Genomic DNA, 25011 nt, shown 5'->3' with positions numbered 1-25011 from the left:
GAGCCCACTACCCAAACATGCAATTATAATTACAAAAAGAGCTCACTACTCAAACAAGTAATCAAACTGAATATATATATACTATATAGATTCTTCCTTGATTGATCTCTGATCTTTAGCTAGATCTTAGATCAAAAATAAACTAATATATTTCTGGATTTGATTGTGTAAAGATTTTTACTATGGATTATATTAGTTTACACAATCGAATCCAGAAATATATTAGTTTATTTTTGCTATGGATTGTGGAAATTAGATCTTAGATCACCAAATAGCTCATATAAAACTTCACATATATCACTTTCACAAGTTCACATATATTCATAATTACAAGATATCACTTGCAATCATATCACACTCTTACAATTTTGTACTTCTTTCTTCTTACCACAAAATGTCCTTTGCATAAATACCATTCCTTTTTACAAATTTTTGCTTGGTTGACTAAGACCACAATCTACTTTTCCAACTTAGAATAAACATCTAGGATATCGGCCCTAATTAGACAAGAAATTATTTTGTAAACAAAATAATTCTTTCCTTCAATTTTGTTGTCTTGTTTCACTTCAAACATGATTATCTATGTTATGTACAGTTCGTACTAACTTTTGAGATTACACACATCATCACCAATATGTATACTATCTTCATATAACTTCATTAATCATAATATGACATCAACAAAAAATTATAAACAAAACAATATACTACTATAAACCAAATTCTATACTTAGACAATTTTTTGATTACCAAACACTAAGTATCTTTATTTTTGAGGTTTCCTATGAACATGTACATCATGTGTTGCCATAAATGACAACAATTACATATCACTATTAGCCAATTATAAATAATATGATGTAAGGTTTTTCTACACTTGTAAGGTAGGAAGCATTGCAGACATGGAAATAAGAGACTTATATGGAAAATTGTGTGAGAACAAAGTATTAAAAGAGGAAAACAAGGTTGTAGAGAGAAAAGAGTTAAACCATGCCCTAGATTTTCCTAGCATATTCAAGACAAAGTGGATTAAGATTGTGCTTAGTAGAATTCATGAAAACTTTGTATGGCTAGAGGATGGCCCTATCAAAATCACAAAGAGGATTATTCAAAGTGATAGGGTATCCAACCCTAGACATACCTAAGACTATGAGGAGTGATGCAAAAGAGGCAATTGAGAAGACTATAGGGGCACTATGGAATAAGAGAGGGATGACCATAGACACAATTACATTTGTAGTGAGAGTTATTGAACATAAATTCTTTCAATCCAGTAGGTTGAACAATGTACCATTTATGGCTATGGATTTGGATTGCTAGTAAAGAAAGACCATTCTTATGACCTTGTTGAGGTACAACTTCAGTAGTTATCAAAAAAATTGGGAGCCATAAGAAAGATAAAAAGTGTACAATGAAAATTTTGTTAAATACTTGTTTGTATTTTTTCTATGTGCAGAACACTTTTCCCACATTTGGGAAAGTAGCTTGGAAGACTAACAAGTCAGTTGTAGTGTAGATTGATCAATTCATAGAGTGACTTGGAGATAATTTTGAGACTTTGATGACTAGCTATTGTGAAGACTTTAAGAATTCAATGAAACAAAGACTAATAATTCTAGTGTCACTAGTTGAAAAGAATTTCAATTATGTTTTTTTTTGAGTTGATGTTGATTTCACATATGTCCAAATTGTTGTTCCAAGGGTGGCCTGGCTCAGGTCATTGCCTTGTGAGATTAATGTTGATGAGGCATCGACATCCATCACTACTTTACTGATAGAAGAAGTAGATAAGAATGATACTGCATTTGGAAATTATGATGTAGCAAAGTCAAAGATCACAATGGACTTGAAGATAACTTCTATGATGAGGAAGAAGAATAAGATTGTGAAGAAGCTCAAAGAACAATTTGGTGAAGAGGTAGAAGGAGATGAAGAAGAAGATAATGAAGATGATGAAGATACACCTTCCCATGCACCACTTGCTCTTACACAGGGTCAAGGTGAGGACCAAGGAGAAGAAGAAGAAGAATTTGTTGAAGGTGTTGAGGGAGAAGAAACCAATGAAGCACCTATTGCCATATAAGAAAAGAAGAGAAAAGAAAAGAAGCCAATAGCAAGAAAACCTAAAAAGGTTTTGAAACCTTCACAACAAAAGCCTATAGTTTATGTCACTAGGGCTAGTACAAGAGCTATTACTAAGAAGACTCAGGAAGTTCATAAGCCTAAAGGAAAGAGAGCTAACACAACTACAAAAGAAGATGAACCTGAGAAGAAGAAAATAAGGAAATATATTGCCCCAACCAAATCAGATGAGGAGAGGATCGAGTTAGATGACAATAGCCAATTTAAAGTGGTAAGTCACAGTCCCTCTTCTAATCTGGACAACTTGTGTAAAAATATCAAGGAATAATGTGGATTTAAATGGATTTACACATGTTGAGTTTGATAAAATTGGGAAGATAGAAATGAATAATGTAGAATAATTTGTATATGCCATGTTGGCAACTTTTAAGAAGACTCTAATTGAGATTGTCAGCTCTTTACCCAAGAGCCTATATGATAAAGTTGAGCAAAGGTGGCAATATAGTCTCATAATTGAGAGAAATATTAGAGAGACTACACTTGCAAGAGTGATGCCAAAATTGGACAAATTTGAAATGACACGGGCTATTAACAAATATAAGGGAATATTTTCTCCAAAATATCGAGCCTTTAATATTTTATAGAACAAAATTAAAGAGGTTGTTTAATAAAGTACTCATTAATGGAAGGTGATCTATGGGCTGACAACACAAAAGGCTATTGAAAAAGCACCTAAGGAAGTAGGTGAAGAAAAAGAAGAAGAAGGGGTAGTAGAAGTAACAAATGATGAATCTATAAGGGAAGTGTATGGGGAAGGCACTATAGATGCAATAGCTAAGGAAGAGATACAACAAGACCAAAACATACTAGAAGTACATATGTCGAGTGCCAGTCCACAAGAAGATATAGTAAAGATTAAGAATGTCTTTGACAACACCATTCATAACATTAATTCCCTAATAGAGGAGGATATGCATAAGATATTGACTAATTCCACCACTGAAGTGCAACTATGCAGTCATCCTATTTTGGTGAGTGTGGATGAGACTAAGAAGGTAAAATTGGCATCTACAAGGGAGAAAAAATAATCATTATTCATTTCCCCCTCTCAATACATAAAAGTGAAACCTACAATGTCTATTTGATGTAATGGAGCCTAGTGGGACTGATCAGCTAGTCCAAATACCCTCTTCATTAAAGTCCTTCAACCAAATCTCTTAGTAAACATGATCAAATGTGCAAGCACCATTCATAAGTTCTACAAGGATGATACTAGGTTATCACAACCCTACACCCAAACAAGGAAAACCCTAATCACTAGGGAACAAGACAACTTATCACAAGTTTCTTACAATGCACACATTGACCAATTTTGAGAAGATAACCTTAAAATTCTTTAGATGACCAAGGAAGACTCCAACACATGGGAATAGTCTATTTAGGTCAACAATAACATGAAATAATGGTTAAAGCCAAAATATGCAAGTTTCCCACATAGTTTCTTGTTAAACCATCCAAAAAGACAAATAGCCCTTTTTGATGAAAATTAGATTTTAAAGGAAAAATATCCACACAATATAGGGGAAAAGGTTAAGTTTTGGACACCCTTTTGGAACTTACAAAACATACTAAGGTACCAAGGTTTGATGACATGGACAAATGGGCTTTTGTTCACTTCCTTGCTTAGGCAACTAGGGCAATTAGGCCTTCATTTACAAAGGAAGTACATTTTCTAGGACTCCATCCTACAAAAACATTATGGAAACATGTGAGTACAACCCTAGACAAGTTGTAAACTTGATTTCAAGACTTGATACCAAGTTTGGTTGGAGTTGTGGGAGATGTTGCATCCTTTTCCTAGCATGGACATGGGAATTGCATGTATAGGGCATCAAATTTCTCAAGGTTCCCTACAAGTACCAACTTAAAACCACTTGAATTTTAAAATAAATATCCAATACTAGGATTTCACCAAATTCCATTAAATTCCCATGGTGGAATCCTCTTCTATACTTGAAAATGTTTCAAAACCCTAGGTTAGCAAGAAATTCGGACCTACTTATACAAAAATGTGAGCATCTTGAGTTAAGGAATAGATGGAGAGTTCAAACTAGAAAAATTGGAAACTTAATTCATCCATATATCTAGAAATGTAGGTCTCAAACTTTGAAAGAATCTGTACAAATCTGTACAATATAGGACAACAAGCTATTTGTAGTAAAAATAGGGTATTTTATTGCTTTGAAAAATTGAAATTACATTATCTCTCCTTCACTCTACCTATCACCCACCTGAAAGGGATTATTATATGCCTTCCAATGGTCATAGAAACATTTCCAAATTTTTATGGCTGTTGGGGAATTTTTAACTCTGATTTGCAAAATTTTCTTGACAACTTTTCAAGCAATATTTGCATTTTTTGCACTTTTTGCACTTTATAAGGAAAAGTTATGAAAACTTAAATATAATGACCAAAATAGGACCTAAACATGATAAAACATGAAATAATAAAAATACTAAGATTCTCGTCTTGTTGACCATCTATGACCATAATTGACCAAGGGTTTATAACTATGCCAATCTTGGAACTAAGTCATACAATTTTGGTCTAGATGCCTATTGATTAAACTTTTTGAGATTTTATATTTAGATATGAGGTCTTATATTTGAATCCAAGGTTTGATATTGATTTATTTTGCATGCTCCTACACCATACTCCCCTTGTGTTTGTAAACTTAAGTTCCTACTTGAGGGCAATTGCTACATAGAAGTACCATGTTGTTTGATCTAGTCTTATGTCATCCAAGTTGCATCAATATTAGGGAGCCCTTTCCACTTGACTAAGTACTACATGTTCTTCTTGGTTCTAGTATATTTCAGCAACTTGGGGTCCAAAATTAGTTACATAGCCTTCATTATGGATGTATGCTTTCTCACCTTGTTCACTTATTGAATGTAATATTCTTTTGTATAGGGTGAGGTCTACAACATTGAAGACTGGAAAAATTTGCAAGGTAGGGGGAAGAGAGATCTCATATGCATTTTCACCCATCTTTTTGAGTATACTACATGGTCCAACTTTCTTCATCTGAAGTTTGGAATATCTACCTTTAGGTAGTCTCTCTTTTCTCAAGTATGCCCAAACCTTGTCTCCTACTTTGAAGTGGATTTCCCTTCTTTTTTATCAGTATGTTCCTTGTATTTTAGTTTTGATCTCTGTAATGCTTCCTTGACCTCATGTTTCACCTTTGTAATGAGTTCTATTAACTCTTTTCCTTGAGCACTAATTTTGAAATTAGATGGTAGTTCTACCAGGTCCAATGGTCCCTTGGGATGAAGGCCATACACTTCTTGGAAGGGAGTCTTTCCTATTGATTTATTCATGGAGTCATTAATTGTAAACCCTACTTGGGGTAAGAGTAGATCCCAACACTAAGCATACTACTTTGTAAAACATCTTAGGAGATTTCCCAAACATCTATTTACCACCTCAGTCTACCAATCAGTTTGTCGATGGTAGGTAGAACTATAGGTTAGGTTAGTACCAAGTTTCTTAAAAGGTGTTCTCTAAAAATGGCCTTAAAATTTTACATCCCTATCAGATACAATAGTTTTTGGTAAACATGGTTCCTAACTACTTCCTTAAAGAAAATATGTGAAATATGAGAAGCATCATTTTTTATTTTACATGGTATAAAGTGGACCATTTACTGAATCTATCCACTACCACAAAAATACTATCAAAACCTTGCTTAGCTCTAGGTAGCCCCATGACAAAATCCATTGAGATTTATTCCCAAACTCTTGTGGGGATTGGTAAAGGTTGATATAACCCTTGATTTTTTGGAACACATTTGGCTTGCTGATAGATGGTACAAGTCTTAATGAACTTCTTTACCTCATTGGTCATCTTTAACCAATAATAGCTTCTTTTCACCATGTTTTTCATCTTTCCAATGCCAAAATGTCCTCCTAGACCACCACAGTGCTTCTCCCTAAGGATTGCACCTATGGCCAAAATTCTTGCATTAGTTTTCACAATGAAAACCTTATTGAAATTAGGTAGAACCAAGATTGGGTATTGAGAGACTCTATTCTTCAAGTACTAAAATGCATCATTGGCTTCCTTTGTCCAAGAAAATTTAGTCGTCTTTCCTCCTTTGATGGTGTCAAGAATGGGTGCACACACATGAATGAAGCTTTTGATAAACTTTCCATAGAAGGTAGAAAGACCATGGAAACTTTTTACATCACCTTGGTTCTTTGGTTGGGGCTAGTTGATGATTTATTCAATGTTATTTGGGTCCATCTTGAGGATACCTTGTGAGATCACAAATCCTAGGAACACAAGTTCCTTCTTCATAAACATGCACTTTTCCAAGTTGATAACCAACTTGTGTTGATGAAGCCTCCTTAGTACTTGTTCCACATGATCAAGATGTTCCTCCTTGCTATGACTGAATATTAGTATGTCATCAAGGTAAATAACAACAAATTTGCCAATAAAATCTATAAATATCTCATTCATAAGCCTTATAAAAGTACTAGGGACATTGTTTAACCCAAAGGGCATTACTAACCATTCAAACAAACCTTCAGTATTGTAAATGTTCTCTTCCATTAATCACTTGGTTTTATTTTTATTTGATGGTAGCCAAACTTTGAGTCTATTTTGGTGAAATAGAAAGCTCCTCCTAGTTGATCCAATAGATCCTCAATTCTGGGCATGGGCTACATATACCTTATGGTAATCTTGTTGATAGCCTTGCTATCAATACACAACCTCTATTTGTTATCTTTTTTAGGAGCAAGGATAGATGGAACAACACAAGGACTTAAAATCCTTTCTATTAGACATTTTTCCAACAAATCATTCACCTACTTGGCAATTTCAGCATGTTGAGTTGGTATCATTTTATAGGGTGCCTTGTTAGGTAGGTAAGAGATAGGTATCAAGTCAATTTTTTGACTAATATATCTAATGGGAGGGAAGCTTGTGGGCAGATCAGTAATAGTAACCTGACTTTACTTTTGCAGTAGATCTTATATTTCTTTAGGGATACAATCCTTGTCCATAGAATTTATGTTTTCCTTTGGCTTAGAGACCAAAATAAAACCTTGGGCATCAGGTTCCTTCAAGGATTTGATCATTTCTTTCTCCCCTATGGTTGCAACTATAGGTTATGCTTTAGGATCAGGCATGGGCTTCATGGTGAAGGTTACAACATTCTTAGTTATAGAATAGTTATTCTTCTTGCAATGGTGGATGACATCAACATCATATTTTCAAGGTCTTCCTAGAAGTACATGAGATGCATCTATTTCTACAACATCACAAAGTGCCTTATCCTTGAAGTTTTCTAGATAAAATTCTACCCATGCTTGTTCTATCACTAAGGTTTGTTGACCCTTTGTTAGCCAAGAAATATGGTATGGAAAGGGGTGGGGTTTCTTAGGTAGTTTAAGTTTTTCTACGATTTCAAAAGAAACTAGATTTTTGGTAGAACCTAAATCAATAAAAAAATTGCATACCTTTCCTTGTCACTTGATACTTGTCCTGAAGAGATTCTTTCTTTGGGGTGGCTCTTGGGTGTGAGGGATCTACAAAAATGCTTGCCTCATCATTAGACATGCTCCTTCCTTAGATTCAAGTTCTCTAGAATCAAATTACTCTTCTTCCACATTTTGTACTCTTCTTTCCCCTTGATTATTGTTTCTCTTTTCAAGGCACTTTCCTACATGGTGTCCTACTTGGTTACAATTTTAGCATGTGAGAGGGCCACTACCTCTTCCTCTACCTTTGAAAGACTTTCCTCCTCTATAGTTTCCCTTAGAAATTTTTCCTCCCTGATCCTTATTCTGATCAATAGGTTTGTTTCTACTATTTTGCCCCTTGTTCCAATAATTATTCTTGGGCTTGAAGTTTTTATTATTGTCCTTGACTTATTTTTTATCCTACCTCCTTTTCCATTTTTCTTCCACTTTGAGTGCTAATTGATAGCACATATATATAGAACTAGTGGTGTGAAGGTTGAGTTCTTCTTGGATGTGTAAGCTAAGGCCATTCATGTACCTTGCCAATTTTTCTTCCTCATCCTATACTATGTTGGTCTTCATACATAATTTTAAGAACTCCTCTATATAGGACCTAACATCTAGATCCTTTTGTTTCAGACTTTATTTCCTCCTATGAAGTTGTACACCATAGTATTCGGGCACATATGTTTCCCTGACCAGTGCCACCATTCTATCCCAAGAAGAAACCATGTCTCTTCCTTTCTTCACCCTCTCTTTCTAGATAAAGTTCCACCAAGTTAGGGTTGATCCCTTTAACTTGGACTTTTCCATCTTTACCCTCTCCTTCTTTGGGATGTCTTTACACTCAAAGAACCTAGTTAGGGCATCTATAGAATCCAATTTTTACATTGGTATTCATTTTTCCATTAAGAGTTGGCAATTCCAACTTCCCCTCCATGGATTTGAGAGCATTCAAGAGAGGCCTTTATTTAGCAGGAACTTCATCATCATCATCAAGATCTTCAACCTCTATATTATGATTTTCTTTAGACTGTGTGCCCCTCTATTTGTCCAAATTGCCTTCGACTTCCTTCAAACTCTTTGCAATAGTAGCATTGGTTGCTCTTTTCTGCCTTACTATTTTTTCAATTTAGAATTTATTACCCTAGTAGGTATTTCTTCCTCTTGTTTAGTCAGAGCCATGGCTCTGATACCATTTGATCAAACTTACATAGTTTGGTTTTAACCATTATTTCATGTTATTGGTGAAATACTTATACAAAAATGTAAGAATCTTGAGTTACAAAATAGATGGAGACTTCAAATTAGAAGCATTGGAAAGTTACTTCATATAGATATCCATAAATATATGTCTAAAACTTTGGAAGAATCCATACACATTCATACGATACATGATAGCAGGCTAATTGCAGTAAAAATAGGGTATTTTATTGATTTGAAAAATTGAAATTACATTATCTCTCCTTCACTCTACCTATCACCCACCTAAAAGGGCTTATTATAGACCTTCCAATGGTCATAACAACATTTCAAAATTTTTATGGCCATTAAAGAGTATTTTGCTCTTATTTACAAAAGTTGCAATTTTTTGCACTTTTTGCGCTTTATAAGAAAAAGTTATCAAAATTTAAATATAATAACCCAAATAGGTCCTAAACATGATAAAACATGAAATAATAAAAATCCTAAGATTCTAGTCCCATTGATCATCTTTTACCATAGTTGACCAAGGGCTTATAACAATACCAATCATGGTACTAGGTCATACAATTTTGGTGTAGATGCCTATTGATTAATCTTTCTGAGGTTTTATATTTGGATCTAAGGTTTGATATTAATTTACTATGGATGCTCCTACACCATTATTGTAGTATGGAAGGATAATATTCCTTCACATGTCAGAACTATGGTAAAAAATGTCTCAGTACTAGCAATTACAATAATTGAGCAAAAAGGGACACCAATACAAATAGATCAGGAAGCCAATCCTGCACCTACACCACAAGAACAAGGTGGAGAAGAAACTAAAGAAAAGGAGAAGGATAGGACTAAAGATTTAGTCTTGACTATGAAACTAAAGTAAATGATAGCAATTCAGGCATTGGTTACTGTACTAGACACTGCTACTTCAATTCCTAGTCAAGCACTTCATAGGTCAAGTACAAAAGCTACACCATTGCAAGCATCAAGACCAATTCCTAGCACATCTAAGTTTTATGAGGTGACATCCTATGGTGATATCAACTTATATGAGGTGATTTTGTTGGAAAAGTTTTATCTTACATCAATCACAATAGAGAAAATGAACATATTGCAAGATGCTTTGGCAAGGAAGAAACACCAAGAATTGCTTAGAAGGGAGCATAAGAAGAAACAAGCACTTCAAGACATCAAGAACATATTTCTTGATGCATTCAGCCTACGTACATTTGATGAAGCCAAGCCAATCATTATGTAGTTGGAAAATATTATGAAAAAGATCAATGATGAAGACCTAGATACTAATGTCAAATTACTGGAATGGTCTGAGAAGAAATTTCAAACAAAGATAAATGAAAAATTATCTAGTGCCATTGCACTACACCAAGTTGAGTTAGGAACCAAAATTGAGGGTGTCAAGAAGATGTTTGAACACATGTTCTCTCTTTACACCAAGTTGTGTGATGTTACCCTATTCACACAAAAAGTGTAGAGACACATTGACCATCTGGAGGGAGATTTGAAGAAAACAAGTAACATTCTACAATAATCTCCTGGTCAAGGTCATTCTCATTTCCAAAATTTACTATCAACATAAGGTCAGTTAGCAACTTTAAAAGTTCAAGATACAAATATTAGGGCTATACTAATCAACATCCACTCTATGTTAACCCCACATAAGGAGGTGTTACACAAGGAACTAGCCTATGTAGAGACATTGATGAAGAAATATACCCATCTTTCTATTCATGAAGGCCTAGTCACCCTTGTTGCCAATTTGGAAATCCAGATCAAATCTATGGAGGTAGTGTGTGACAATTGGGATGTAGCACTAAAAATTATAATGGAGGTCCATAAATCATTCTTGGAAAAACACACAATTCATGTACCACCCATGACATAAGTGTAAAAAAGGGGAGAATAAAGAAAGGGGGAGAGAATGAACACAAGGAGGGAATAAGTTTTGGGGGAGATCAAATAGAAATAGAGTAGATCTACTTAGTAGGAGTATTCATAATAGATTCAAAATAAAATAATCAACTCAGGGGGAGTTATAGAATTTTGAGGTACACAAATTTTGCAAAATTTTGAATTTTTTAAATTTTGTATGTCAGCCAAGTACTAAATGGATATAATCTAAGTTATGCTCAAGTGCTAAGGTTATAAATGCATGACCAAGTGTTTTTGCCACTTATGTCAAAGGGCGAGATGTTTAATATCATATTGGTTTTGACATATGAGTGACAATATACTTAAGTCATTTTCTTAGTTCATATTGAACAAGTAATGTATGTCGAGCATAAGATACCAGATAGTGTATGTCAACTAAGTTTATAGTATATGTCGAGTAAGAAGTGTTGAGCCACTCAAGTGTTAAGAAGATAGATGATGTCAAGTGATTCAAATGTCGAGTGATCAATAGATGTTGATTCATTTAGAGGTTGAGTTGCAACACTAAAGATATAATGGATGTCAAGCATTAGACACTTCAAATGCTAAGTAAATATTTTTGGACGTAGTTATTTGTAATAGCACAAACTTCTATGTAAACAATTTTTTAGCCAACTTAAGGATTGTTTTGTGATTCTAGATGACAAGTATGAAACTCTATTAAGGATCCCTATGTATTACATGAAACCAATTAGTTGAAGGGATATTTTAAATGGAAAAATGGGTGAATCACAATCATTGATTCATACCTAACCCTAAGTCACTGAAGTCTTCATAAGGAAGAAAAACATTAAAAGAAAGTAAGAGTCAAAAGAGTGAAGAGAGAAGTTTTTATGCACAAACAAAGTGTTCCTGGTGGTTAAGGAGTTGTCAATTGAGATACATTGCAAACTTAGAGGATAGAAGTGATACATCCAATTAGAGAGGATCAAGTATACATCAAGAAAGAGGTGATATGGTGTCTAGCAGTAGAGTGCTAACCATAGGATCATTGTTGAGACATTCTAATAGGTGAATCATTTATATCTCTTAAAAGAGTAGTCCTAATAGGCTATTGTAAATCCTTTAACAAGGTGCTTACTTCATTGTATGTTTTAAGTCCTTTTATCAGACACTCTTCTAATAGGGTTTTGAAATCCAGGTTATCTAAAAATCTTGTAAGCCTTTAACAAGGTAGACCTTTTGTAGGATAGATCATAATTTATGATCAAACATTTTAGCCTTCATTGGATACACTTTATTACTGTAGTAGTGAAGATTTGTGGGTTTCATCCCCACCTTAGTTTTACCTTCTCATTGGAGGGTTTCTGGGTAACCAAATATCTTGTGTCATACATGTGTTGAATGTTATTTGCTTTCATGCTATGGATGAATATTTTTTACTAACTATTTTATTTTACATGAAAATTGTGAGATGAATGTGTGGTGAATGTTTTAAGGGTTAAAATTTTGAAAGATTGATTCATTGCCCCCCCTAGATTTTACTTTCCCTATTGCATCTCAAACAAAGTGCTACTATTATTTTTTCTAGCACTAAAATATAAGTTAGATCAAGTGGTGAAACCCCCTAACCTACTTTGACTCTAGATGTATCGAGCAATAACACTCCAAATAAAGGAAAAGGAAAGAAGAAGAAGGATGATTCTCCAGGTACTACTATTACTTTGGATGAATTTATTGAAATTTTGAATTGGGATTTGAACAATTTCACATTTGAGAAAACTCTCATCTTCCTAGATATTCTTGTAAGAAACAAAAGGCATGAAGAGATGAAGAGAGAGAAGAAACAAAAGTAAGTGTTGCATGATATCAAGGATATATTTTTTGATGCCTTTGATATATAGAACATTGATGAACAAGTCCCCATTATCTCTAAGTTAGTGCAAATAGTTGAAAAGTCAACACCGAGGATATTAAAGAAAATGAAACACTAATGGCCTAATCTGAGAAAAAGTTTGCAAGGAAATTATTGGTGAAAATCTCTACTATGATTGCAGTAAGAAAGGCTAAATTGAAAATACTTGTACAAAATATTTAAGAACTTGTTTAGAAAATACAAAAATTGTACAATATTTTTTTGTGATGTGTCAATATTTATAAATGAGTTTTAGGTAAACATTTAGAGGATTCAATCTAACATGAAATTATCAAGAAATTTTATCTCTCAGTCAACTAAATGAAGCTCAATGTATTACAATAGATTTTTGCTTGTACAAGGGAGGTTGGTTAGGTTATAAACAATAGATAATAGAATTTGTGCCAATCTTATTTTCATGAAATCAATGTTGATACCTCACTTGGAGGTTATGAAATGAGAGTTAGCTTCAGAAAAGAATCTAGTTCAAAGAGATCAAAATCTTTCTATTCCTGATAGCTTAATTTATTTAGCTACAAATTTGGAGATAAATATTCAAGTTTTGGAATCAGTAAGAACCATGTGGGATCATGCTCTTTCCTTGATCATTCAAACTCATAAACCATTTATTAATAAATATAGTTTAATTGTACCTACTCAACCCCATCAGCAGACATAAGTGACAAAATCAAGGGGGAAAGATAGAAAAAAAATCAAGGAGGATAAGATGACAAGGATACAAAGCCCAAAATGGTAGAAGTCAGACAATGTATGACAAGCTATATCAAACTATTTGAGTCATGTAACATATGTATTATATAATGTGTTGTAAGAGAATATTTTTGAAGTCTTATAAGGATCGAGTCATAGGCATAGGGGGACTACTATTATTTTTGTTCTATAATGATGTAATCATGACAAAGTGTTTTTGTGACTAATGTCAAAGGGGAAGATTGTTGGTCTCTCTATGTTTTTTTGTCTATTAGTGTCAAACACTTAGTCATATATAAGGTAGATTTAGTCAATCATCACTGTGATTGATTTACTCTATATAGGTTGAGTCATGAAAATACTAATAAATTAACATATATAATCTGAGCTCTATAGTAGCCAAGAAAGTCTTTGGTCACTGAGTACTTCCATATAAGCCAATTATAGTTAATACTAAGAAAATAGAGCACATGGGTGTTGAGTCATACAAAAGGAGTAGAGTCAATTAAGGCTGAGTAATAGCAGGAAGAATAGTTATGAATGAGTATCAAAGACAATGTGTATTAACACAAAATGAACAAGAAAGACTTAAATGGTACAAAATTTGAGATAAACCATTTCAAGCTAACATCTAAATAATATTTAATGATTATAGAGTTTGTTACAATGGTTGTTACACATTTTAATCTATATCATCAATCCTTATGAAGGGAGAACAACCAATAAATAAAGAGTAAAAAATGGAAGCATCTAGAAGACTCTATAGATGCCTTTAAATAGTCAAATCCAAGCCCTACTTTAATATAATATGATGATGAATAGATGAGATGAAGGAAGACAAAGTATTATGTGAAGGAGTTGGGTTTTAAAGGCTACAAGGGAAAGTTGTGAAGAAGAAGAGTTAGTGACCTAATGAAAATGTGAAGGAAAAAATAAAGATATATTAGATAAGAGATCAGCTTAGAGATTGGAAGGAGGAGATCTATAATCAGCATTGTAAGTACAAACTGAAGGATCAGATACTAAATTAGTTTTGATAGATTGAATCAAGGTAAATCTCTTAATATAATTCTTTTAATGGACCTTTGTAAATCTCTTAATAGAATCCTTACTTCATTGTAAGTGTTAAATCCTTTAATAAAAGTAGACCTAACAACCTTGTAAAGCTCCTAACAAGGCAGACCCCTTATAGGTAGATCATTAAAAGTGATCGAATTTAGTCCTAACAAGCTAACATTGTTACTATAGAAGTGAATATTTGTGGGTGTCATCCCCACCCCATTTTTACCTTCACCTTAGATGGTTTATAGGTAACCAAAATCTTTTGTGTTATGATTTTACATTTCATCGATGTGATTGATAGTTAGATTTATTTCAGAATTTGATATTTCAAACTATGTTATGCATAAGTTAGATATGATAAGGTTAATGTGGTGAATACAGTAAAGTTGTTTTAAAGGATAAAAGTTTTATAGATCTTGATTCACCCCCCTCCCCTCTTGGTATCTCATTTTCCTAATAAAATTCCAATAGTAGAATACATTGAAATCATTAGAGATGAGCTATCCACCTCTATCAGATCTCAAGCACTTTATCCTCTTACATGTGTCCTTTTAACTCTAGCAAAATACCACTTAAACAACTAAAAAGCATTAGATTTTTCTTTAAGAAACATCATAGTCATCATTCTAGAATAGTCATCATCAAATAAAATGAAATATTTGTCTCCACAATAGCTTTGAACACTAGTAGGTCCACAAAGGTCAGTATGAACCAATTCCAAAATATCATCAGATGAATATGTCTTGCTCTTGAAACCAGACTGTGTCATTTTTCCTAGCTAACATTATTCACACATAGCATTATCAAGTTTTTTTTTAGTTTTTACAATCCTCTTACTCTTTTAATCTTACTAATGCTAACCAAATTGTCAAAACTTACATGACATAACCTCCTGTGCCATAACCATATATCTTCATACTATGTAAATAGACATGTCTCATCAAATAAATTTAGATAGAATAAGTTACCTTTTGTTTGATGACCACTTCCAATCATCTCACCATAAACATTGAATATCTTGGCTTTTCTATGATGAAATTCAACTCTATATCATGATTTGTTCATCTATAAAACACTCAACTAGTTAAGTCCTTCAACCCAATAAAAATTGTCGCATTTGATCATATTAGTTAATCATATTAATCCTTTGCCCTCCAGAAGACATGACACATCATTACCAGACTTAACACAACTACCCTTGTATGGTCCAATGGTCTCAAAATTAATTTTATCACCACTCATGTGATTTGAATAACAACTATCAATTATCCATCTATCACTTTTATTCACATAAGATATGACCAATTTTGTTACATGAAAAACATCCTTGCCTATGTTTTCTTCCTTTGTACTTCCTTATGACCAATTTTGTTACTTTTATCTATCTCTTCTTCCTTTGTAATGTCAATCCCTCTTTTCATGCTTGTCTTCTCTTTTAGGATATCTTGCAGCAATATGACCAATTTGGTTACATGAAAAATAGATTATAAGAAGTTTACCTTTATATTTTGCTCTGCCTCTTGGAATTTGTCTAGCCATCAGTGCTTCAAGCTCATCAAGTTCATCATCAAAAGTATCACTATCACTTTTCACATATTTCCCTTTTCCTTTCTTGCTAAGAACCAATTGTGATTTAAAACTAGATTCAGTAGTGGTAGGGGTGAAATTATCAAAATTTGGCATCTCAAAAGCAATACACCTATGAATCACACCTGTTAAAGTTAGGTCATTACCTAGAATACATCATAGTTCTTGTATTATAGAAACCCTAATAGCATATATGGGAAGTAGAGTTCTCAATACCTTGTTGATCATAGTTTCATCATCAATCTTTCCATGTTCTCCTCTTATAGAATTTGCAACCTCTTTGATTATTTCATAATATTGAACTATATTCTCACCTTCTATCATTCTCATTTCATCATACTTACCTCTCAAGCTCTCTAATTTTTCCCTCAAGACATTCTTGTTGATTTAAAACTAGATTCAATAGTGGTAGGGGTGAAATTATCAAAATTTGGCATCTCAAAAGCAATACACCTGTGAATCACACCTACTAAAGTTAGGTCATTACCTAGAATACATCATAGTTCTTGTATTGTAGAAACCCTAATAGCATAGATGGGAAGTAGAGTTCTCAATACCTTGTTGATCATAGTTTCATCATCAATCTTTCCATGTTCTCCTCTTATAGCATTTGCAACCTCTTTGATTATTTCATAATATTGGAATATATTCTCACCTTCTATCATTCTCATTTCATCAAAGTTACCTCTCAAGCTCTCTAATTTTTCCCTCAAGACATTCTTGTCTCCTCCATATATGGTCTTCAATGTATCCCACATTTCCTTAATCCTGAAATATTTTATTTCATCAAACTCACCATAGCTTGGGGCTAATGCAATCTCCAACATAGCTTGGTTATGTTCTTTCTTCTCCTTAATTTTTTGAGTTGTTAGAGGAAGAATTATTATCTCCATGCATTATCCAAAAAATGTATTGAACCATCTTCAATTCTTGCTAGATATAGCCTCATCAAAATTTTCCATGCAGAATAGTTCTCTTTGTCCAACCTTGGCACCTCCTTTTTGTACATCTTGATATTTAGCTTCAAGTACCTTCAAACTTTTATCTACAAGCATCAATTCTTTGATACCAATTTTTAGAATGTTTAGAATAACTAAGAGGTAGCTGAATCTGAATCTATTATCCAAGGTCTAGATGTGCCAATTGAACAAACAAACACTTAAACTACTTTAGATCTAAGCATCCATTAGCTCTACCTCTATAGTGAACTTTAAGTAACAAAAACTACTAGTCCACTTTCCTAAATATAATAGACTTGAAGAATGTAAAAATTGATAGTAAATCTCATAAATAACATCTACAAAAGTTTCACACTAGGATTTAATGTGGAAATCCAATTCAAGAAAAATCACCAGCAACATTTCACCAAACTTTTCACTCTTTTGAAGTGAGATCTATTAGGATCCAACCTTGTTAAAGGTTTCAAAACACACTATTAAATATGACTTTGCTAAAGGATTTAATAACCTTGTTAGTAGTGGCCTTGTTAGAAGACTTTAGAACATTCCATTAGAATGTCATCTTGATTAAAGGATTTATGTATGATTATAAGGTCAACCTTGATTAAAGGATTTCAATACTGATACATTGGTTAGAAAGTAATAGTAGGTTTTAATCTAGAAAATATAACTCACTTTGCAAATAGAAATCACAATTTGACTCACATATTGATTCACTGACTAGCCTTTTTTATCATCTTAGTCTCTAACTCTCTTTGCAACCCTTTAAGAAATCTCTCTTCATGTCTTCTCAATTATCCTCAGCCTCCTTCTTAAGTTTTGAAATCAATACCATCATCAATTATTCCAACCCCATTAGGTTAGCCCTTGTAACTCCTTAAATAGGTAATTATGATCTTTTGTCTCTTAAACACCACTATAGATCTTAGGTTTAGATTAGATTCATCGAATCCTTCCAATATTTTGTCTCCTCTTTTCTATTCTAGAAACTTATCCAAACTTCTTCATGAATCCTTGCATAGAAATTTGAAAACATTTTTTTCCTTGATTTAAATGTTCTGATCATCCATTCTTAACTATGTCAGCTGGAAATTATGATCTCCTCATAAACTGTCAAAATGTTGTCACTCGGCCAACACTATGTTCTGAGCTTAGTCATCACTGGATTACTCAATCTCTACCAACATTTTGTTCAGCATATATACTAACATTTGGTCAATACTAATGCTCAATCAACACAACTACTCCTACTTGGTACATATTGTGGCTTGATCGACACTACCATCACTTGGCTCATACTTCAAGTTCCTTAACCTTCTTCTTTATTGCTTGGTCAAGCATATGCATTTTCTCAATATTTAATCACTTCTTCAAGGCTTCAATATAATTTTCTTCCTTATTTGTAGATTGATTAAATAATCACTTTATCTTGTCGAAATCTAACTAATCAAGTTCCCATTTATACTTTATTTTCATAACTCAACCTTTCCTCTAGGTGCTTTTATTATGACCAACTTTTCATATCCTCTTCATCTATCATCTAGATATGGAAATCAAATCAGGTAGCGAACTATCTTACCAATAATGTTTGACAACAATGAAAACATAACAATTATTTCAATTGTAGTTTCCAATAGGTAATAAATTAACATACATTCCATTCATTCTTTTTCCTCTCTCTCTCTCTCTCTCTCTCTCTCTCTCTCTCTCTCTCTCTCTCTCTCTCTCTCTCTCTCTCTCTCTCTCCTTTTTACATTTTTATCCTTCACAAACCTCAAACCTATATCTTAAAATTATAAGGACATCTCCCCATTCATGTAGAAACTTCTCAAATAGTCTTAACCTAAAAGTTAACTCTACTTTCCACTTCATCAATAAGTCTCTTATATCCAATAACTTGATAAGATAATCCATCTCTTAATTTCAACCTGACAGCCTACATATGAATCTTTCCTTCTCACCTGAGTCCTTATTCATAAGCCATCTTCTTGTAGTATCTTCTCAATTATCCTCTTTAAGTCTTAAGATCACCCTTGACATCAGCTATATATTTCACTTTGTAAAAAAAAAACAAAAAAGGCTTTATTAAATCCATGAGAATTCTAAAAATAAATTAATATCAATAATGAATAAAATAATTATTTTTTCAAGAATAAGCCTTTCTATCTACTTGAAATGATCAATGTCTTGGAAGGATAGAAATAAAAATGTATTTGGTAGATATTTTAAGGTAGGGATATTTACATGATGGTAGTCCTCTGGTCAAATAATTTCCACCAAGCATGATAAAACTTCATCCCAATCTTAGTCACTTAGAATTAAAATTCATTTCTCTCACAACTCCCCAGTCTACTCATATGATTTGTCTTCTTCTTGCATGAGAGAAAAAATATGGTTAAAGGGAACAAAAGGGGGAAATTTCAAATCATTATGGTGGGACTCCTAAGCCTAGAGGATTTTCATCAATGGAAATCCTAAGTGAAGAGGATTTTCACCAAACATGATTTTTCCTTTTTCCATAATTATTTCAAACTTTTCTCTAGTTATCACTAAATCTCTCCCTTAGTAGTATCCCTCATCTTCAAATGTTGTTTACAATAAAAAAATGCAGTGATGGAATTCTCAATATTGGAGGATTTCCTTGGTGAAAATCTTAAGCTCAGAGGATTTCCACCAAATTTACTTAGCGCTTCATTTCCTTCCATGCTTTCGAAGCTTCGTCATTTCTCATCAATTTTTCTTTAAATTTCCTTCCTCTACCTCTAACACTTGTTTTAAATTCATTTTGATGTAGAGTGAAATGAGAGAAAAAACATTTTAAGGGGATTAAGGATGGTGGGAATCCTAAGCTCGAAGGATTTCCATCACATATGATATTCTCAAAACTTACTACATTTAAAAATCCTTGGAAATTTCTTACTCTATTTTCACTCATGATGTTTTTTTCATGCCACAAATCATATTTTGAATTACTTAGAGGGTAGTGGAATTTTGGATTTGGGAGGATTAATGTGGTGGAAATCCTTAGCTTAGAGGATTTCTACCACTAGAAATCCTTAGCCCAAACAATATATTTCACCAAATTTACTATTACAATAATAAGGTTTTTCTTACTAACTCTATTTTTATTAAGTTAAACCTTAGGCATATAATTAATTATTTTATTAATTATTATCACGTAACCTAGGTTATTACTCTTTAGGATTTTGATCTTCTTTATAAGGATTGATCTCTCTTTGTAATTAATTTTTTCTTGATTAATAGAAATTTCTCTTCTTTCTCATCAAGAATGTCTTTTCCCTTTTGGATTTGTGAATTCCAACCTCCATAGATTTTCTCTACTCTTTCAGTGACACATGTTTGAATGTAGTGATTCTTGGGAGATGTGGGGTTGGTATTTCCTTAACTTCAATATGGTATTAGAGACCCTAACTTTCATGCCCATGTATTCTACATGAGGATTTTTTGTATTAGTTTTTAGATATGGTTCTATAGAGGATTTTATATTGTATCTAGGGGGACTTTTATTTTTGGACACTTTGAGCCCAAGCAAACATCACCGTTAAGCTCATCGCATCCAAAAACCCATATTTCCATATAAAAAAATTCTAATTTGGATGACATTGACTTCTAAGGAAAAAAATTTAGCTTAAGGTTGTACAACCTTTGACATAAAAATTGAGATGGTTATTTATATTTTTTCCTCTAAAAAAAATATAAAAATAATGTTGCAAGCATTTTTTTTTAATGAAGTTTTCATTTTACAATGTTCATTTTTTTGCAAAAGTTGAAAGAGTTTTTAAAGTTAAAAGTGTTGAAAATAATTGATTCATTGTGTATTGTCTTTGATGATACACAAAATGCCATATCATTAATAGTCAGTGTATTTCAAGCTCACTTAGGTGATGAAGATAGTTTCCTTTCCTATGTCTATTGAGCATTCTAGAGTTTGCCAAGTTTAGAAGACATTGTCTACCAAGTTCACTCAAACGTCAAAGGAAAGTTTATAGAAGTTGAGTGCTAATTGAGCTCACTCAGATAACAAAGCAACTTTTTGAATATGCAGTGTTAACCAAGTTCACTTGGTTAAGATAGGAAAATTGAATCTGAGTTAGTGTCTATCGAGCAGGGTCAGCTAACAAAGGATTTTCTTGTTTTTGCATATTGATTTCAATTGATTTAATTTTTGGTTCTAGCTGATTGAGGAGATGAATATTAAATATTCTAAGCTATATTCAAGCCAACTTGACAATGAGTAAGATATAAATATAAGGCCAAGTTAAGAATTGAATGTGTAGAACATAATAAAAGATTTGAAGATACTTAGAGGAAGTGAATTAGAAGGATAAGAAGAATATCCTTGTTGATCAACAAAGATATATTTGACCAGGAAGGATGAAATATTAAAGCTAGAATTGAGATCTATAATCAGCAATTTAGTTGCATCATAAATCAGGTCATTTCATTGTTACTCTCTAACCATTATAGTAGTGATCTAAATATCCTAACAGAGTTGGCTTAATAGCTATTTGTAAATTCTCTAACAAGGTGGCATTTCTATTTCAAGTGTCTTTAAGATCTCTAACAAGGCCACTCCTAACAAGGTAGATCAAACCACATATAGATCAATGATTGTAAAATTGTAGTATGTATTGCACACAAGGCCTGATATTGCATTAGCAGTTGGTACATGCCAAGATTCTCAGCAAATCCCAAAGAAAATCACATATGATGGCAATTAAGAGAATCATGAGGAATTTGAAAGATGTTGAAGACTATGGATTATGGTAAAAAGAATAAGGCAATTTGGATTTGAAAGCATTCACATATGCTGATTGGGTAGGAAGTGTTGATGACAAAAAGAGCACCAGTGGTGGAGCATTCTTTCTTCATAAAAGACTAGTGTCTTGGACAAGCAAGAAGCAAAATTGTATTTCTCAGTCCAAAGTAGAAGTAAAATATGTGGCAGTAGCACTTAATTGTTCCAATGTTGTTTGGTTCAAGGAAATGTTGGCCAGTACGAAGGTAGAGATCAAGGATCTAGTGGTTATCTTCTATGATAACACCAATGCAATTACTATATCAAAGAATCTTGTAATGCATACCAAAACCAAGCACATTGCTATAAAATATTATTTTTGAGAGAATTGGTACAAGACAAAGAGGTAAGATTGAAATATGTGAATACTAAAGAACAAATATTAGATATATTCACTAAACCAATACCTAAGGATACATTTTCCTATCTAAGAGGTAAGCTAGGGGTCATTCCCCTATATAAAGCTCACTAAATGTAGTTTAGTGATGCATCAACTAGAGCATGTTGAAAATCAGATAGTTGTTGTAGTATTCACAAGGCACATTGCAAATGAATTAGTATATGGGGTACATTGATATTCACTAAATATTGTCTTTGGCATGACATGTCAAAAAGGGAGAAGTTTTTTGTCATATCTCACAAAAATTTTATAAAGAGGGAGAGTATATATTTCACAAAAAAATTATTACTTCCAAATATGTCAAAGAGGGAGAACTTGGTCAGATATCAAAGAAGGAAAGTTTGTTATCAGAAGAAGATGTTGAAGATATAGTTTTGCTGATAGATGGAGAAACTAAAGGTAGAGGGAGTTCACACTAATAGAGGGAGTTCTCATGGATGATAATTAGAATGAGACTAAGGATATGTTCCTTACTTTATTCTTGCTCTAAAAAATTTATTATATTATGACATGTTGTGTTTCCATCAATGCCAAAGAGGGAGATTGTTGAAAATAATTGATTAATTGTGTATTGTATTTGATTTTACACAAAATGTCATATCATTTATAGTTAGTGTATGTCAAGCTCACTTAGGAAATGAAGATAGTTTCTTGTGTCTATTAAGCATTCCAAAGTTTGAAAAGTTTAGAAGATAGTGTCTACCGAGTTCACTCAAACATTAAAGGAAAGATTGCAAAAGTTGAATATTAACCTAGCTCACTCAGTTAATGAAGAAAATGTTGGATGGAACTAGTGTTAACTGAGTTCACCTTGTTAATATAGGAAAATTATTTCTGAGTTAGTGTCTACCAAGCAAGGTCAGCTAACGAAAGATTTTCTTGTTTTGGCATATCGAGTCCAATTGATTTAATTGTTGTTTCTAGTTGACTAAGGAGATGAATATAAAGTATTCTAGATTATATTCAAGCCAACTTGACAATGTGTAAGATATAAATATAAGGTCAAGTTGAGAATTGAATGTGTGGAACATAACAAAAAATTTGAAGATACTTAGAGGAAGCAAATTAGAAGGATAAGCAAAACATCCTTGTTGAGTTACAAAGATATCTTCAATCAAGAAGGATCAAGTCTAGAAGCCAGAATTGAGATTTGTAATCAATAATTCAGTTGCATCATAAATTAGTTCATTTCATTGTTACTCTCAAACCATTGTAGTAGTGATCTAAATCTCTTAACGGTGTTGGCTTAACAGCTATTTGTAAATCCTCTAACAAGGTGGCATTTCTATTCAAAGTGTCTTAAAGACCTCTAACAAGGCCACTCCTAACAGGGTGATTGAATCCTCTAAAAGAGTCACACCTAACAATGTGTTTTGTAACCTTTAATGGGGTTGGCTCCTAACAGGGCTCACTTCAGAAGAGTAAAAATTAGTAACTAGTTGCAATTAGGGGTTTTTCCCAAACTAGGTTTCCACGTTAAATCTTAGTGTCACTTGTGTTCATGCTATTTCTTTTATGTGAATGCAACTAAGTTAAACATAAGGTTAATCACATTAAGATTGGTACATTTGTTTATTGCCAAGTTTAAGTTGATTCTTAGTATTTGTTGAGTTACAACATTTTCTAGTGTAAACTAAGTGCATGTGTATTTGTCAAGTAACAATATTATATAGTTTAATCAGAGTTTGTGTTTTGATTTTTATTGACATCTAAGGGATCTAGGATTCATTTTTGTAGTAACTAATTTACCCCTCCTCTCTTAGTTACTCCTCTTATATTTCTAATAGGAAGAGCCTTTTTTCATGGGTCTTATAGGCCCACGTCTTCTCTTACAAGCCCGTCCTTTCTTTACATCCCGTTTTTGGGGTACATTCTCATTCTAAATTAGTATTTTACAACTTTTAGAACTCATCACTCCCACCAAGGTATCATCCTTTGGTTTTTCTACCCCTAGCTCTCATTAGTATTGACTACACTTACATCTACTATATAAAGGTTATGTTGACTAAAGGTCCTCTAATTTTTTGAACCCTATGCTTGGACCTTGGCCTTCTATTTTATAAGTCACCTTAGGCTTTGTGTGTCTCCTTTAACCTAATTATTTTTATACACTCCTTATTTCCTTTTTATGGATGTCACTTCTTTTTTTTACAATTTTAGGGACCCCTTGTTATCACATATGACTCATTTTCTTTGGTTTTTTCCCCCAAGCCTTATTATGATTCACCCCCATGCTAACATCCTTTCTATAAACCTTTTTTTGGTGCTAAAATTCTTGGAGATAACACTTTATGGGGAAGGCATGGGAATTATTTCCTAACACATGCATTTCTTTAATGCAAGGCATGCAAATGTTTTAATAAAATTGGAGGTTTCATGGGTGGTTTCACCCACTAAAAGGTAGTTTAATGTTTTTTATTTTAACTCCATGTACACATTTTTTATGGAGGCTCAAGTTTTTGTGGTGAAGTTGTAGGACCAAAAAATGGGCTAATATCTAACATATTATGAGAACATCACAAAACTCAATAAACATATGCTAATACCCTCTAGTCTACCATGAAAGCCAAACAAAACAAAGAAAGAAACATAAAGTAAAACACACTCTTTTAGTTGTAGCTCCCATGTCCTTCTTTCTTCTCCATATGATGTAGCTCCAATTTCCTATAATGTAGACAATTGAAAGAAAAAGGCCTATTGATGAGATGATGACATGATAATATTCAAAGAGTGATTTGAAAGCCTAATGGATTAAGAACTCAAAGATTAAACACCTAGGACTTCAAGTCTTAGGACCAAAAAAGGGAATGAGAAGGTTCACTTTATAGCCAATATGCAAGAGGGGAGC

Source organism: Cupressus sempervirens, chromosome 1, assembly GCF_028749045.1.
Source record: "Cupressus sempervirens isolate cs-2001-9-10 chromosome 1, ASM2874904v1, whole genome shotgun sequence".
Taxonomy (NCBI): domain Eukaryota; kingdom Viridiplantae; phylum Streptophyta; class Pinopsida; order Cupressales; family Cupressaceae; genus Cupressus; species Cupressus sempervirens.
Note: the sequence above shows the minus strand (reverse complement) of the source record.